Source organism: Ursus maritimus, unplaced genomic scaffold (assembly GCF_017311325.1).
Source record: "Ursus maritimus isolate PB19 unplaced genomic scaffold, ASM1731132v1 scaffold_19, whole genome shotgun sequence".
NCBI lineage: Eukaryota > Metazoa > Chordata > Mammalia > Carnivora > Ursidae > Ursus > Ursus maritimus.
Genome location: NW_024424341.1, coordinates 40,814,149 through 40,830,749, shown reverse-complemented (window position 1 = coordinate 40,830,749; position 16,601 = coordinate 40,814,149).

The following is a 16,601-nucleotide window of genomic DNA, read 5'->3' as shown; positions in this document are numbered from 1 at the left end:
GGGGACTCAAAAATCAGAAATAAATGAGAAGACATTACAACTGGTACCACAGAAATACAAAGGATCATGAGAGACCACTGTCAACAATCACACAACAACGAATTGGATAAAGAAAAAGAAATGGATAAATTTCTAGAAGCATACAAACTACCAAGACTGAATCATGAGGAAATGGTAAACATGAACAAATCATTAAAAGTAAGGAGATGGAATCAGCACCCAAAAATCTCCCCCAAAAGCAAAGCCCAGGGCCAGGTGATTTCCCTGGTGAATCCTACCGAACACTCAAAGAAGAATAATACTAATCTCAAGTTCTTGCAAAAATTGAAGAGGAAGGAACCCTTCCAAACTCATTTTATGAGACTTGCATCACTCTCATACCAAAGCCAGATAAGAATACTACAAGAAAAGAAAATTACAGACTAATATCTGATGAACATAGATGCAAAAATCCTCAACAGAATTCTAGCAAATTGAATGTAACAGCACATTAAAATGATCATACACCATGACCATGTCCCTGGGAGTGCAATGATGGTTCAACAGAAATCAATAAATACGATATAACACATCAATAGACTGAAGTGTAAAATCCATACGATTATTCCAATAGAGGCAGAAAAAGCATTCGGCAAGACTCAACATCATTTCACAATAAAAACGCTCAACAAATTAGGTGTGAATGGAAAGTACGTCAACATAATGAAGGCCATACATGACAAGCCCACAGCTAACATCACGCTCGACCATGAAAAGCTAAAAGCTTTTCCTCTAAGATCAGGAGCAAGACAAGGATGCCCGCTTGCCCCCTTCTGTTCAGCATAGTACTGCAAGTGCCAGGCAGAGGCAAAAAAAAGAAAACAAAGGGCATCCAAGTCAGGAAGAAGTCAAACTATCTCTGTTTGCAGATGACATTATCTCACAAATAGAAAACTCTAAAGACTCCACCAAAAATAATGTTAGACAAATTCACTTAAGGTGCAGAATACAAAATATATACACAAAAATCAGTCGTGTTCCTATACATTAACAATGAAATATCTGGAAAGGAAATTCCACAAACAATCTCATTTATAATTGCATCAGAAAGAATAAAACACGTGGGTATAAATTTCATCAAGGAGGTGAAAGATCTGTATGCTGAAAACTATATGACATTGATAAAAAAAAAATGAAGACACAAATATATGAAAAGATCCCATGCTCTTGGATTGGAATACTCAATACTATTAAAATGTCCAAACTACCCAAAACAATCCATGGATTCTATGCAATCCCTATCACAATTCCAATGGCATTTTTCACAGAAATAGTACTAATAATCCTAAAATTTGTATGGAACCACAAAACACCCTGAATAGATAACACCATCTTGAGAAAAGAACAACAAAGTTGGAGGCAACACACTTCTCAATTTCAAGCTATATTATAAAGCTATGGCAATCAAAACAGTATGGTACTGGTGTAAAACCAGACACAGACCAATGGAACAGAATCAAGAGCCCAGAAATAAAGCCATGCATATAGGGTCAACTAGTAATTGAAAATGGAGCCAAGAACATACAACGGGGAAAGAATAATCTCTTCAATAAATGTTGGGAAAATCGGATACCCACATGCAAAGGAACGAAATTGGACTCTTATCTTACACCATCTGCAAAAATTAACTCTAAAGAGATCAAAGACTTAAATGTATTGCCTGAAACTGTAAAGTTCCAAGAAGAAAACATATGGGAAAGTCTCCTTCACATCAGTCTCGGCAATGATTTGGGGGGTATAACACCAAAAGCTCAGGCAACAAAGCAAAAACAAGCACATGGGACTATATTAAACTAAAAGACTTCTGTGCAGCAAAGGAAACAATCAACAAAACAAAAAGGCAGCCTACAGAATGGATGAAAACATTTGCAGATCGTAGGTCTGATAAGGATTAACGTCCAAAATATATAAAGAACTCCTACAACTCATAACGAAAAAATAAAAACAACAAACGGCGACAACAAAAAACTGAACCAAAAACCCCACTAAAACGGAGAAAGGCCCTAAGTAGATATTTTTCCAAAGAAGATGTGCAAATGGCCAAAAGATATGTGAAAAGATGCTCAGCATCACTGTTAACGAGGGAAATGCTGACAAAACCACGAGATATATCACGCCTGATAAAATGATTATTATCAGAAAGACAAAACACAGCACAGGAGAAGGTGGAGAGAAGGGAACCCTGGTGGGAATGTAAGTTGGTACAGCCAGCATGGAAAACGGTATGGAGGCGCCTCAAAAAATTAAAACTAGAGCTGCTTTATGATCCAGCAATCCCATCGCTGGGTGCACAGCCAAAGGAAATGCAACCCGTATCTCGAAGATATATCTGCACTCCCATCTTCATTGCAGCATTAGTCACAATTGCCACGATATGGAGACAATCTGAGTGCCCATCAGTGGACGAATGGATGAAGAAAATGTGGTTTATATACGATGGACTATTATTCAGCCTTTAGAAAGAAGGAATTCCTGCCATTTATAACACTACGGATGAACCAGATACAGAAAGGTAAATACTATATGATCTCACTTTCCTGTGGAATCTAAAGTGTTAAACTCATAAAACCAGAGAGTAGAACAGGGGTTGCCTGGGACTGGGGTTAGGGGAAATAGGGAGATTTTGGTCAAAGGGTACAAACTTTCAGTTACAAGATGAGTAAGCTCTGAGCAATCTAATGCACAGCATGGTGACTCTAGTCAAACACATAGATCCTTTCTCTTCCGTTTTGCAAAGGAGAAAAATGAGGTTTACGTGGGTTAACTAAATTAGTCAAAGCTGGGGCAGAAACCAGCGGTTGGAGTCAAGTCTCATTCCTAGCCCTGGACACCAAGCCATGTGGCCGAACTAATAATGATCTTTATTGAAAAGAACACCTGGGGGGAGGTGGTGTCGAAGCATTTCTTAATCTTAGCTGTCTCTCCTGTTTGTGACTACAGCTTTCTTGTGTTTTGTTGTTGCTGTTTTGTTTTATTTTTTAAATCTTATCAGCTAATGGCTACCATAGACCTTGGACCCCCTGGAGACCCTCTGATATTCCTTTCCCGTCTCAGGATTGTGCTGGCTCTGACAGTCTCCTGGCCCTCAGCTACTGAGAGCTGGGAAAAAAGAGTGAGAATTTATGACTTCACTTCAGGGACAGGAAGACTGGGTTTCAGAGATTGGTAAGGATTTTATCGATGAAACAGAGCTGGTTGTTTTCAAAGGTGCATTTCTAGCTCTGCTTTGCATTTTTGATACGAGCCTACTGACCTGGTGAATTTGGGTGTCTGTCATTGTAACTCTAAGAAAGTGAGATGATGCGGATGATAGGGACAGGAGAGAGAAAATACAACACTCACCCCAAAGGGAATTAGGCTCCCTGGCTCCTTCCCGTCAAGTACATCTCCCAAAGCAGAAAGAAAAGCACTTGGTCTGCCCTGCCCCCAGCACTAATAGGCTCTGGTGATCCAGGCAGTAAACATCATCGCTCCCATTGGCTGGGGCTGGCACATTACCATCCTATCATCTTCCTGCACTGCACAGCTTTGAAAGCATTTAGCATCCCAGGTCCCAGGTAATGGGCTACAAGGCTTCTTCCCCACAGGTGCTTTCAGTCTGAGAAGGAAATGCTTCCCTACCCCTGAGATTCAGAAGAACAAGCCACTACAGAAAATTACGGTTTTGGAGAACTTCCCAAACTCACAGAGGGCTGACACTGGAGACAGTCCCAGTGTGTTGCTTCCCGTTTGAAAACATCTAGAGAGATTTATCGGATGATCTTGGACACCTGTCCATCTCCCCTACCTGGAGTGTAATTTTACTGAGCAAAAGGAGGGTCTCAGTTTCACCAGGACCCAATCTGGGACCGAGAGCAACAGGCCCCATCAAAGAGAGACCCAGAGACAGAGCATGTAGGAAAATGACATAAATATACATGTTGGAAGTAGTTTTTCCAGTGAGTCTTTTGGGTGTTTTGATACACAATCAAGTCATTTGCACATATGGTTTTGTCTATTTCTTTCCAATTCTTACACCTTTCTCTAAGTGCTTCCTAATTTCCAGTTTAAGATTGCTAATTTAAACTTAAAATGGTTAGCTAAAATCTTTTTTTTTTTTTAAGATTTTATTTATTTATTTGACAGAGAGAGAGACAGCCAGCGAGAGAGGGAACACCAGCAGGGGGAGTGGGAGAGGAAGAAGCAGGCTCATAGCGGAGGAGCCTGATGTGGGGCTCGATCCCAGAACGCCGGGATCACGCCCTGAGCCAAAGGCAGATGCTCAACCCCTGAGCTACCCAGGTGCCCCTGGTTAGCTAAAATCTTGATTTCAATCTGCTAATGCCGCCAAGACGATGTTAAGTAGCAGTGGCATTAAAACTGTCCCATCGTGTTCCTGACTTCAGCGGAAAAGCCCTCACGTGTACGAGGGAATGCTGTCACAGGTGGTTTTCCTGGCACTGGGAGAAGAAATGGTCACTAGATGTGGTTGCCTCTGTGGTTTTATTTTAAGGCCTCATGGGCTCTTTCTCCCTCTTATCTTTCACCGTTCTACATGACCTCTCAGATGGTAGGACCGGTATGTCAACGGCCTTTGGCTGGAGTGGAAGATTCCATTCACGTCAGGATAGCACGGGTTTTAACTAGAAACCCACTTGTGACTCCCCTTTCCCAGCTGGTGATGATTTGGACCTGGAGAAGGTGTCAGAGATAATGTGTGACAGCTGGGTCCTGGGTTGTTTCTCCAGCTAGCTAGAGGGAGTCAGAAGGAAGCCATAAACTAGGAGCTTGGAGAGAGACCTGATAGGCTGAGGAGGGGCCGGAGGGCCAATCACAGGCAGGGGAGGGGGCGCAGCTGGCTACTTCTGGGAGGTTCTCTGAACTGGGGCATTTGGGAAGCTCCGTGGGATTAGCAGTCTGATCGGTAAGTGATGTCTCCTCTCTCTGTGGCTCCAAAACTTTCCTTCTCTAGTGTTCCTCTCCCTGTTGGATCTTGTGGGTGTGTTTTTTAACGATCTGCTTTATCGAGGTGTGGTTGACTAAAAAAACCCTGCACATACTTAACAAGTACGATTTTGTGAGCTTGGACAAAGGCGTACGCTCCGAAAACAAGCCCACAATCAAGGTAGTAGATTATCCATAAGGTCCAAAAGCTGGTGCCGCTTGTGCGTACCCTCTTAGCAAAATTCTGAGTGCACCATGTACAACTGTTCACTGTATGTACTTCGCAGACCACAGCAAACCTCTAGAACTAATTCTTGCATAACTGCTGCTTGGCTGTGGGATATACGTGCGACAGAATTTTACTCAGCCTTAAAAAAAAAAAAAAAAGAAAGAAAGAAATCCTGCCATTTGTGTGGCTGAACCTGGAGGATGTTACGCTGAGTGAAGGTAGCCAGCCCCGGAACAACAAACACTGCATGATTACACGTCTAAGAAGTATCTATAAGAGTCAAACTTAGAGGCAGGGACTAGAATGGTGGTTTCTTGGGAGCTGGGCAGAGTTTGCTACTGGCACTTTCTTAATCAGCAGCAGGAGTCGGCTGCTGCTCTGTCCTCTGACTCGAAGCGTCTCGATTTCTGGACCCAGGAGATTGCATAGTTCTGGGAACACTTCCCGCAGGGTTCCTCCTCCAGTCTTGTATCTTCTCCCTCCAGGGCTTTTGCTCCTCTGGTTTTCACTGACCACTGTGCCCGTATCGGCTTCCACCCTCCTTGATTCAGTCTGATGGATTCTTCAAGCCTCCTGCAATTCCCTTTCCTCTCTCGCTTGCTTGTTCTATGGGCTGTGATCTCGTGGCACCTTGTAGGATCCCGTCTCAGACTCGGCACACTGTAATAGTAACTACAGTCGTTTCCCGTTATTCACGGATTCCTTATCTGTGAATTCATCTGCTCGCTAAAGTGTATTTCTAACTCCCCCTGCTGCCAAATCAATACTCGTGCTTTCTCCTGGTCCTTCTCAGACACGCACAGAACATGAAAGATTCGAGAAATGCTCCCAGCTGGGTTTGGACGAGCCAGTGCTCTGCCTTCTTGTTTTAGTTCTTATCCTCTATACAGATGTCCTTCTAGCTGGTCCGTTTGGTGCCCTGTCTTTTGCATTTTTGTGCTTTTTCTTTTGAGATCCCAGGAGTAGTTAATGTGTCCTGTGCGTACTGCTAACGTGCTGTTTGGTGTTCCTCCGCTCCAGGAGGCCGGTGCTGTGCCCTACAGAGAAACACCTGTGTTAGGTGTTTGTCCTTCAGGCCTGAGTAATAGTACTGTGGGCCCTGAGGTCAGTATAAAGGAATCGATGTGTCGAATAAGCTGTCCTAAACGGAGACACACATAAAACGAGGTTATGCATCGATGGGTTGACAAAAATGCTGTGACCAGATGCTTACTGGCTTTTAACCCTGTATTGGCTGCAGGAGCAATGGTTTAGTATTTGCTAATTCAGTGTTCCTGCTGGCTTGATAGGACGTAATGACTGCAAACGAGAACTGGCTGTACTCGCAGCAGCAGATGGTATGCGTTTAACAGGAGAGTTGGTAGAGAAGTGGATAAGACGCACGAAGGCTTTGCAAACATGCATTTTCAGGGCTGGTCTGTAAGCTCATGCAATCTGCTCGGTCAAGGCTGTGTCGCCAGTTCTAGTGCAGCGGTCGCCGGCTCCTGGTCGTTGTTTGAGCTTGGCACAGCATCAAACTCTCGTCAGACTTCCCACGATCTCTCCTCGTTAATACCTCATCGGGCTTTCCCCCAGGAGCTCCCAACCACTTTCAGTGCTGTCCTGTGAATTTGGGCTGCAGGGATTTTTTTAAAATTTTTTTATTTTTTGTAATAACTTTTTATTATGTTATGTTATGTCACCATACAGTATATCCTTAGTTTCTGATGTAATGTTCCATGATTCATTACTAGCGTATAACACCCAGTGCTCCATGCAATACGTGCCCTCCTTACTACCCATCACCAGCGTATCCCATTCCCCCACCCCCTCCCCTCTAAAGCCCTCAGTTTGTTTCCCAGAGTCCACAGTCTCTCGTGGTTCAATTAGCCAACTTATAGTACATTATTAGTTTCAGATGTAGTGATCAATTCATTAGTTGCCTATAATACCCAGTGTTATCTCATCACGTGCCCTCCTTAATGCCCAACACCCAATTATCCCATCCCCCACCCACCTCCCCTCCAGCAGCCCTCCATTTGTTTCCCAGAATCAAGAGTCTCTCACAGTTTGTCTCCCTCTCTGATTTCTTCCCATTCAGTTTTCCCTCCCTTCCTCTATGATCCTCTGCACTGTTTCTTATCTTCCACATATGAGTGAAACCATATGATAATTACCTTTCTCGGCTTGACTTATTTCACTTAGCGTAATACCCTCCAGTTCCATCCACGTCATCGTAAATGATAGGTATTCATCCCTTCCGATGGCTGAATGATATTCCATTGTATATATGAACCACATCTTCTTTACCCAGTCATCTGTCGATGGACCTCTTGGCTCCTTCCACAGTTTGGCTACTGTGGACATGGCTGCTATGAACATTGGGGTGCATATGGCCCTTCTCTTCACTACTTCGGTATCCTTGGTGTAAATACCCAGTAGGGCAATTGCTGGGTCATAGGGGCGCTATTTTTAACGTCTTGAGTAATCGCCATACTATTTTCCAGAGTGGCTGCACCAGCTTGCACTCCCACCAACAGTGTAAGAGGGTTCCCTTTTCTTTGCATTCTCGCCAATATTTGTTGTTTCCTGACTTGTTAATTAGCCATTCTGACTGGTGTGAGGTGGTATCTCATTGTGGTTTTGATTTGTATTTCCCTGTTGCTGAGTGATGTGGAACATTTTTTCATGTGTCTGTTGGCCATTTGGATGTCTTCTTTGCAGAAATGTCTGTTCACATCTTTTGCCCATTTCTTGACTGGATTCTTTGTTTTTTGAGTATTGAGTTTGATAAGTTCTTTATAGATCTTGGATATCAGCCCTTTATCTGTTATGTCATTTGCAAATATCCTCTCCCAGTCCGTAGGTTGGCTTTTCCTTTTGTAGACTGTTTCCTTTGCTGTGCAGAAGCTTTTTATCTTGATGAAGTCCCAGTAGTTCATTTTTGCTTTTGTTTGGGATGGGTTTTAATAGCTCTCTGTTCTGAAGGATGTCCTTGTCAGAGAGGCAAGTCTGCAGACCAGTAGCCTCAAGCCTCTCCTGTGCTGCCCTCAGTGCTCCCTGGGACTTGAGATGACCGGTGTCCTGGCTGGGCCAAGCTCTGAGGGGAATAGCAGATCTTTTTTTTTTTTTTTTTTTGTCATAAATATTGTGTATAAACTTTGAGATATTTTGGGGTTTATTTGTAAGATTGACAAAATTGAACTAGAGATATTTTTAAGTAGATAATCCTTTTACTTTCTTTGATACCTCATCATTTTTCATTGCTTGGATTTGTGACCACTCTTCTGTCTACTGGCATTTTTTGGACATGTGAATGGTAATGTTGAATGTGTACAATTCAATGCATTTGGGGGATGGGTATACACCTGTGAAATGATCACCACTGTCAAGGCCATAAACCTATCCATTCCTGCCCAAAGCTTCCTCCCATCCTCTTTCTTACTATTTTTGTGATAAGAACACTTAAGATTTACCCTCTTAGCATATTGTAAGCACAAAATACAGTATTGTTCATCATAGGTCCTACGCTGTACACTAGCTCTCCAGAATTTCTTCATCCAGGGTGACTACCACTTTGTATCCTTCAGTCATAACCCCTCTTTCCCCCTCCCCCAGCCCCTGGAGATCACCAGTCTACTCTCTTCTTCTGTGAGGTTCACGGTTTCAGATTCCACGTATAAGTGAGGCCACTCAGTATTTGTCTTTCTGTGTCTGGATTATTGCACTTACTGTAAGGTTCTCCAGGTTCACAAATGGCAGGCTTTCCTTTTTTTAAGGCTGGGTAATATTGCTGTGTGTGTGTGGCTGTGGCTGTGGCTGTGGCTGTGTGTGTGGCTGTGGCTGTGTGTGTGGCTGTGGCTGTGTGTGTGGCTGTGGCTGTGTGTGTGGCTGTGGCTGTGTGTGTGGCTGTGGCTGTGTGTGTGGCTGTGGCTGTGTGTGTGGCTGTGGCTGTGTGTGTGGCTGTGGCTGTGTGTGTGGCTGTGGCTGTGTGTGTGGCTGTGGCTGTGTGTGTGGCTGTGGCTGTGTGTGTGGCTGTGGCTGTGTGTGTGGCTGTGGCTGTGCGTGTGTGTGGCTGTGGCTGTGCGTGTGTGGCTGTGGCTGTGTGTGTGTGTGGTGTAGATCTCCTGTTCCCTCCCCTTCCTCCTGATCACTGAGCTTAGGGACATTGCACATCCCAGGGGTTGTCCTCTGGTTGAGGGATGAAGGCAAACTTTGAGCAGAGCCAAGGGTCCTTGAGGTTTGCTGCTCAGGGTGTTCCAAGGAGAGGTAGAGACAGACTCAGAAAGTGTTTGTTTGTTTTAAAGATTTGGCTATTTGATAAAGAGAGCGTGAGCACAAGCAGGGGAAGCAGGAGCAGACGCAGGAGGCAGAGGGAGAAGCAGACTCCCCACTGAGCAGGGAGCCCGATGCAGGCTCGATCCCAGGACCCTGAGATCACGACCTGAGCCGAAGGCAGGTGCTTAACAGACTGAGCCACCCAGGTGCTCCTAGACTCAGAACTTCTTAACGGGTTTCTTTTTTGCATCTAGGGAATGAACCACTGGTGGGGACCGAGGTTTTGGGTAGATCAAGTGGCTTCTGTTTCTGATGTTCCATTTCCTTCCAGCTCCTTTGTGCTCAGGGGGCAGATATTTGAGCAACAAAGAGCCCTTCACTTAGACTTGGGAGCACCTTCAGTCTACATGGGAAACAGATGAAAATATTGTCAGTGGGGCCCCACCCCAGACTGATTATATCCACATTCCTAAGGATGTGGGGGCAGAGCAGACCTAAATCTTGTCTTTTTAAAGCTGCTCACCTGATTCTAAACAGTCCTGATGCACATCAGAAAGACCTAGGCTTTCCTACATACAATGGAATATTCCTCAGCCACCAGAAAGGATAAATACCTACCATTTGCATCAACATGGACGGGACTGGAGGGGATTATGCTAAGCGAAGTAAGTCAAGCAGAGAAAGACAATTGTCATATGGTTTCACTCATGTGGAACATAAGGAATAGCACAGAAGACTGTAGGGGAAGAGAGGGAAAACTGAATGGGAAGAGATCAGAGACGGAGACGAACCATGAGAGACTCTGGGCTCTGGGAAACAACCTGAGGGTTGCGGAAAAGGTGGGTGGGGGATGGGGTGACTGGCTGACGGGCATGAAGGGCGTGGTGTGATGAGCACTGGCTGTGATACGCAACTAATGAATCGCTGAACGCTACATCCACAACTAAAGGTGTACTATGTGTTGGCTAATTGAACTTAATAAAAGAAAAAAATCAAGTGTGATTTCCATGCCCTTTTGTTGGCACGTTCTTACTCTGGGGACATTTCTTCAGCCTTAGACAGAACCTCGTCCTTACCCCACACACTCTACTTTTCCGCTAATGCATCTTAAATGCTTTCTTCTTCATCAAACTTTTTTCATAGTTTTTTTTTTTTAATTGAGCTGAAATTCACACAACATACAACCATTTCAATGTGCACATTTCGGGGGTGCTTAGTACATTCACAGCCTTGTGCAATCATCCCCTCTAATTCCCTAAACACCTTCATCACCCCAAAGGAAACGTGAACCCATTAGGCGGTCACCCCACCTTCTCCCGCCCTGCAGCCCCTGGCAGCCACCCACCTGCTTTCTGTCTCTATGGGTTTACCTAATCTGTGCATTTCGTATACGTGGAAGCATGCAACGTGGAGCCTTGCGTGTCCGGCTTCTTTCACTGAGCACAGTGTTTGAGACTGATCCACACGGTAGCAGGGATCTGAACCTGCCGCCTTCTATTTTATGACTGAATAATAGTCCACCGTGTGGATACATCACCTTTCACGCCCTCACGTGTCGATGGACGGTGCTCCGCCGTCTGTGTTTTGTGAGCCGTGCTGCTCGGAACGTATGTGTACGAGCGTTTGCTCATCTGTCCTCCGTTCTTTGGGCGTGGACACCCAGGAGTGCAACGGCTGCACTAGAGGCTGACTGCCGACTTCTTCTTGACTCTTGAGGCTAAGCTAGGTTGAATACTCTTCCCCTTGTGTTAACCGCTGTTCAATAAATACCTGGGTGCCCGCAGTGTGTTGGGCGGTGTTGGAATAAAATGGTGAGCGGGACCAAACCTTGGTGTCCTCCTTGTTAGACTGGAGAGCTTGCAGCAGGGCTGGGTTGTTTGTTTGTTTTTTTTTCCATAACTGTCATGAGGTAGGCACTCAAATATTAGGCAGAACCTTATGAACTTTCTGTCCATGTGGCTATGAAATTGCGGGAATCTTGGCAGTCTGTTCCTGATCCAGCCTGGGAGATATTGAAGTAATTCTGCAAGGCAAGGCTCAGATGCACAAGGCTGTCGCTGACTCATTGTGCGGGTCTTAGCACAGTGATCTTGCACTTCTTGCAATCTTGGATTTCCTTGGTTCTTCTTTGTGGAAATGTAACCTGTGTAAGGCATGGATGTCTTTTTTTTTGGGGGGGGTTTTATTTAAATTTGGGTTAACACAATGTAATATTAGTTTCAGGTGTACAGTTTAGTGATTCACAACACTTATTTCACCCAGTGCTCATCACAAGTAAACCACAGACATCCGTAAGTATACAGTGTTGGGGGAAATAATTAACAACAAAAGCTCCTGCCAACCCAGAAAACCTCTGCACAAAATTAAGAGAAAGTTTTACTTATTTTTTTTTAAAGATTTTTTATTTATTTATTCGACAGAGATAGAGACAGCCAGCGAGAGAGGGAACACAAGCAGGGGGAGTGGGAGAGGAAGAAGCAGGCTCATAGCAGAAGAGCCTGATGTGGGGCTCGATCCCAGATCGCCAGGATCACACCCTGAGCTGAAGGCAGACGCTTAACCGCTGTGCCACCCAGGCGCCCCTTGAGAAAGTTTTATTCTTGAATAAGCATGAAGCCGGACTGCAAAGTGCGTCACAGGCAATCCACTGAAGAGAACACAAAGGCAGATAGAAATTTTGCCCTTCTCTTAAAGCCGGAAGATACAGCAAGTTACATGCGTGTTCTCAAGATACATGATACCTGGTCTTAAAGTACGAGGACTTGTATGAGAGTTGACGGCAACATCTGATACGTGCATTTCATCCTAAATTTACCTGGTAATTGGGGTGACCATTTGTGTGAGCTAATGGTCTTTCCCCAAAAAAGTAATGAAACTTAGAGCTCCTCTAGGGTAGGCAGGTAATCACGGCATGGAACCAGGACCTAAAGCATCCTGGAGACCAAGGGATGGGGTGCTATCTCCCCTGGCATTTACGGCTCAGGGGTGGTAACACCAGCAAGAGGCGATGCAGACTTCTCAGGTATTTCTGTGCATCTCAAAGGGGGCAGAGAAAGAATTTATACTGAGAAGTTTGCTAAAGAAATGTCTTAAGGAAAGGAAGGGGCAGCCACTTGTCTACTTCCTGGTTCTAGGATTTTACTTTTTTTTTTTTTTTAATTTAAGATTACACACATAAGTGATACCATGCAGTATTTGTCTCTGTGTGGCTTATTTCACTTAGCAAAATGTCATTCAGGCTCATCCACGTGGCAGGGGATTGGAAGATGGAGGAGATAGGGAGAGGTTGGTGAGAGCGTACCACTTTTGGCTATAAGATGCGTAAGATCTGAGGATCTAATGTAACACATGGGGACTATACTTGATAACACTGTAGTGTATAATTGAAATTTGCTGGGTGGAACTTGAATGTTTTCACGTGTGCATATAATCGAGGTGATGATGTGGTAATTCACTCGATGAGGGGGAACCCTTCACAATGTATACATTTATCAAATCACCACAACATACTCCTTTAAGTATCTTACAGTTTTGTCAATTATACCTCGATAAGATGGAAATTTTAAAATGAGGAAAATCCGGGGCGCTTGGGTGGCACAGTGGTTAAGCGTCTGCCTTCGGTTCAGGGCGTGATCCCGGCGTTCTGGGATCGAGCCCCACATCAGGCTCCTATGAGCCTGCTTCTTCCGCTCCCACTCCCCCTGCTTGTGTTCCCTCTCTCGCTGGCAGTCTCTATCTCTGTCAAATAAATAAATAAAATCTTTAAAATAAATAAATAAATAAAAATGAGGAAAATCCTTTCCCCCTTTTACACCAGTGAGAAAAATTGTTAACTTTTTAAAAATTTAAATTCAGTGAGCCAACATAGTACATCGTTAGTTTTTGATGTAGTGTTCAACGATTCATTAGTTGTATATCACACCCAGTGCCCATGACATCCTGTCTTCTTTATCCATTCATCTGTTGGCGGACATCTCTGCTCTCTGTTAACTTTTTTTTATTATATTTTTTTATTATGTCAGTCACCATACAGTACGTCCCTGGTTTTTGATGTAAAGTTCGATGATTCATTAGTTGCATGTAACACCCAGTGCACCATGCAATACGTGCCCTCCTTACTACCCATCACCAGTCCATCCCATTCCCCCACCTCCCTCCCCTCTGAAGCCCTCAGTTTGTTTCTCAGAGTCCATAGTCTCTCATGCTTCATTCCCCCTTCTGATTACCCCCTCTTTCTTTATCCCTTTCTTCCCCTACTGATCTTCCTAGTTCTTATGAGAAACCATATGATAATTGTCTTTCTCTGCTTGACTTGTTTCACTCATTTGTTCAGACTTGTCCTGATAGCAGCTTAAGGCCTTCTGCATACAGTGCAATGCACCCTCTCCCTATTCGACCCTGAATATTTCCAGTGCTCTAGAATGCCTCCCAGTGCCCCTCCCAGGATCCCCCAGAACTAACCACGATTCTAAGTTGTATCGTGGTGGGTTAATTTCTGAGCTTCATATAAAGACGTTATGCAGTGTGTACCTGTTGTGATCTGTTCTCTTCTGCTCGACTAATGATCGTGAGGTTGATTCGCGCTCTTGTATGTGTCGGTTGGTGGGTTTTATCTTTATTTCTGTATAGAATGCCATTGTATGGATGGGACACATTTCCACATTGGTGGAAGTTTGGCTTCCTCCCCGTGTTTGACTGTCACCAGCTAGAGTTGCCGTAAACACTCTTGTCCGTGTGTTTTGGACACGTACCTGGGAGGGGAACTGTGGGATCTGTGCCCTTGTAGCTCTAGGATTTGCTGTCAGGGGGCGGTGCACAGAGGCTGTATCTTCTCACACTCGTGCGGGGGAGGCGTGCTTATTCTGGCTGCACACCAGTGACGGCACTGCATGTCGGCCCTGAAATTCCAGCTCCTCCAGGTCGGGGTAGAATTCTTTTCTTGTGGCTCTAACGGGAATTTTCTGAGGAGTCCCCTTCATGGGCCATTTGCATAACCTCATGTGTGAGATGCCTCTTGAAGTGTTCTTTTTTTGTTTGTTTCAATAAAACTTTATTTACAAGTGTTCTGACCATTAGTAAAATTAGGATGTTTGTATCACAGTTATTGGCGGTAGTGTTCTATATTTATACCTCAGTTAGGTCGAGCTGGTTAACGATGTGGTTCCAATGTTCTGTATCTTGTACTTTTTCCTGCCTGTTCCCTTAAACCTTTAATCTCCACCATCTTTTTATTTCTATTTTTGCTTTACGTAATTTGAAGCTATGCTACTAGGTACATAAAAATTTAGAGCTTCTCTATCTTCCTGCTGGACCGGTCCTATTATAAAATGTCCTCCGTGTTTCGTGACAAATTTGCCTTTAAATGTACTTAGGTAATGTTACAGCCAAACTTGTTCTGATTAGGGTGTGAACACTGCATTTTTTTTCATATTAACTTTAAATGTTCTATGCTTTGATACCTGTCATCTGCCTTTCACTTTTTAATCCAGTTTGACAGTTTTCTTGAGTTAGTACTTATCCCATTTATGTTTCTATGATTGCCAACACCTCGGGGTTTTGCTATGCCCTCTCGCTCTTTGTTTTCTGTGTTTTTATTCTTGTCATTTTCCTAAGGAATTAAGTATTTTCTGTAAGTTACACATTCTCTTGTTACCGTGGTTACTGTAGAGTTCAGTAGTTATGTCTGACAGGTGGTCTGCCTGAGATGATGTCATGAGGGGTCAACACGAGAATCAGGGAGCAGCTGAGCTTTCTTCCTCTCATCCTGTGTCACCGCCTCTGTTTTACCCCACATGTTAGTGTCTTAATATATGAATAAATAAATATTTTATTTATGTATTTTGTTTATTTTATTTATATTTTATTTTATATATATTTTTTATTTATTATATATTTTAATATAATACAACATATTATTAAGGTTTAATATTCTTGCATGGTCATCCCCACATTGACCATTTCTGTGTCTCTCTTTATGTTCTGTCATATTTTTGTCTGAAAAAGTTTTTAGGTAGTTTTTGGTGGGGTGTGTGTGTGTGTGTCTGTACTTGCTGGCAATGAATTCTGTCTGCTTTAAAAAATTTTTTTTGAAATTTCCAGCTTTATTGAGGCAAGATGGACAAATATTGTATATATTTAAGTTGTAGGTGATTTTTCTTAAAGATGTACAACATGGTGATTTAATACACATATTCATTGTGAAATGATCCCCACAATCAAGCTAGTTAACACACCCACCTCACATGGTTACCTTTTCCGTGTGTGGTGAGGACACTTGAGATCTACTTTCTTGGTGAATTTCAAGTACGCACTACTAACCATGGTTGCCATGCTGTACCCTAGGTCCCCGGAACTATTCGTCATGTAACCGAGAGCTAGTGACTTTAGACCCACAGCTCACCAGCCCCTGGCAACTCAGTGTTTGATTGAATAAAAACTTTAAAAATGAAGATAAAATAAAGATGTTTCCAAAGTCCAGTTAACATACAGTGTGACATTTGTTTTAGGTGTGCAGTATAGCGATTCCACACTTCCATACAACACCTGGTGTTCATCACAAGTTCCGTCCTTAACACCCGTCACCTGTTCCCCCCCAACATCCCCTCTGGTAACCATCAGTCTGTTCTGAATAGTTAAGATTCTGTATTTTACCTTCATTTTTAAAGGACATTTTTACTGGACATGTAACCTAGGTGGGCAGGGCATTATTTTTCTTTATAGCAATTTAACGATGGCATTTCATTGTCACTTTTATTCAGTCGAGATGACTGACACACTGTGTGTCACTGGTGTCTTAGAGAATGCAACGAGGGTGACCGATCGTAGTGGAGAATGAGTGTTCAGTATTGCTCTTTCCTCTCGGTGTGCCAGCTCCAGCTCTAGGCTCCGGTGGGGCACCCAGAGCAGACACCGTCTCTGTCCCAAGGGAGTTTACATTCTTGCGCCGGAGAGAGAGAGAGAGAGCGTGTGAGAGAGACACGTGTACAAACACAGAGAGCAGGAAGTGGTACTGGGAGAAAGTAGAAAAAGTGTGTAGATTTGTTTCGGAGGAGCTGAAATCCTGGCTCACGGTTTCAACTCTCTTCTCTACAGGTTCCGTTCTGTGGGTGTAGGAGTTCCTGGGCGAAGCTGGGAGTCTTGAGTGTTGGGCAAG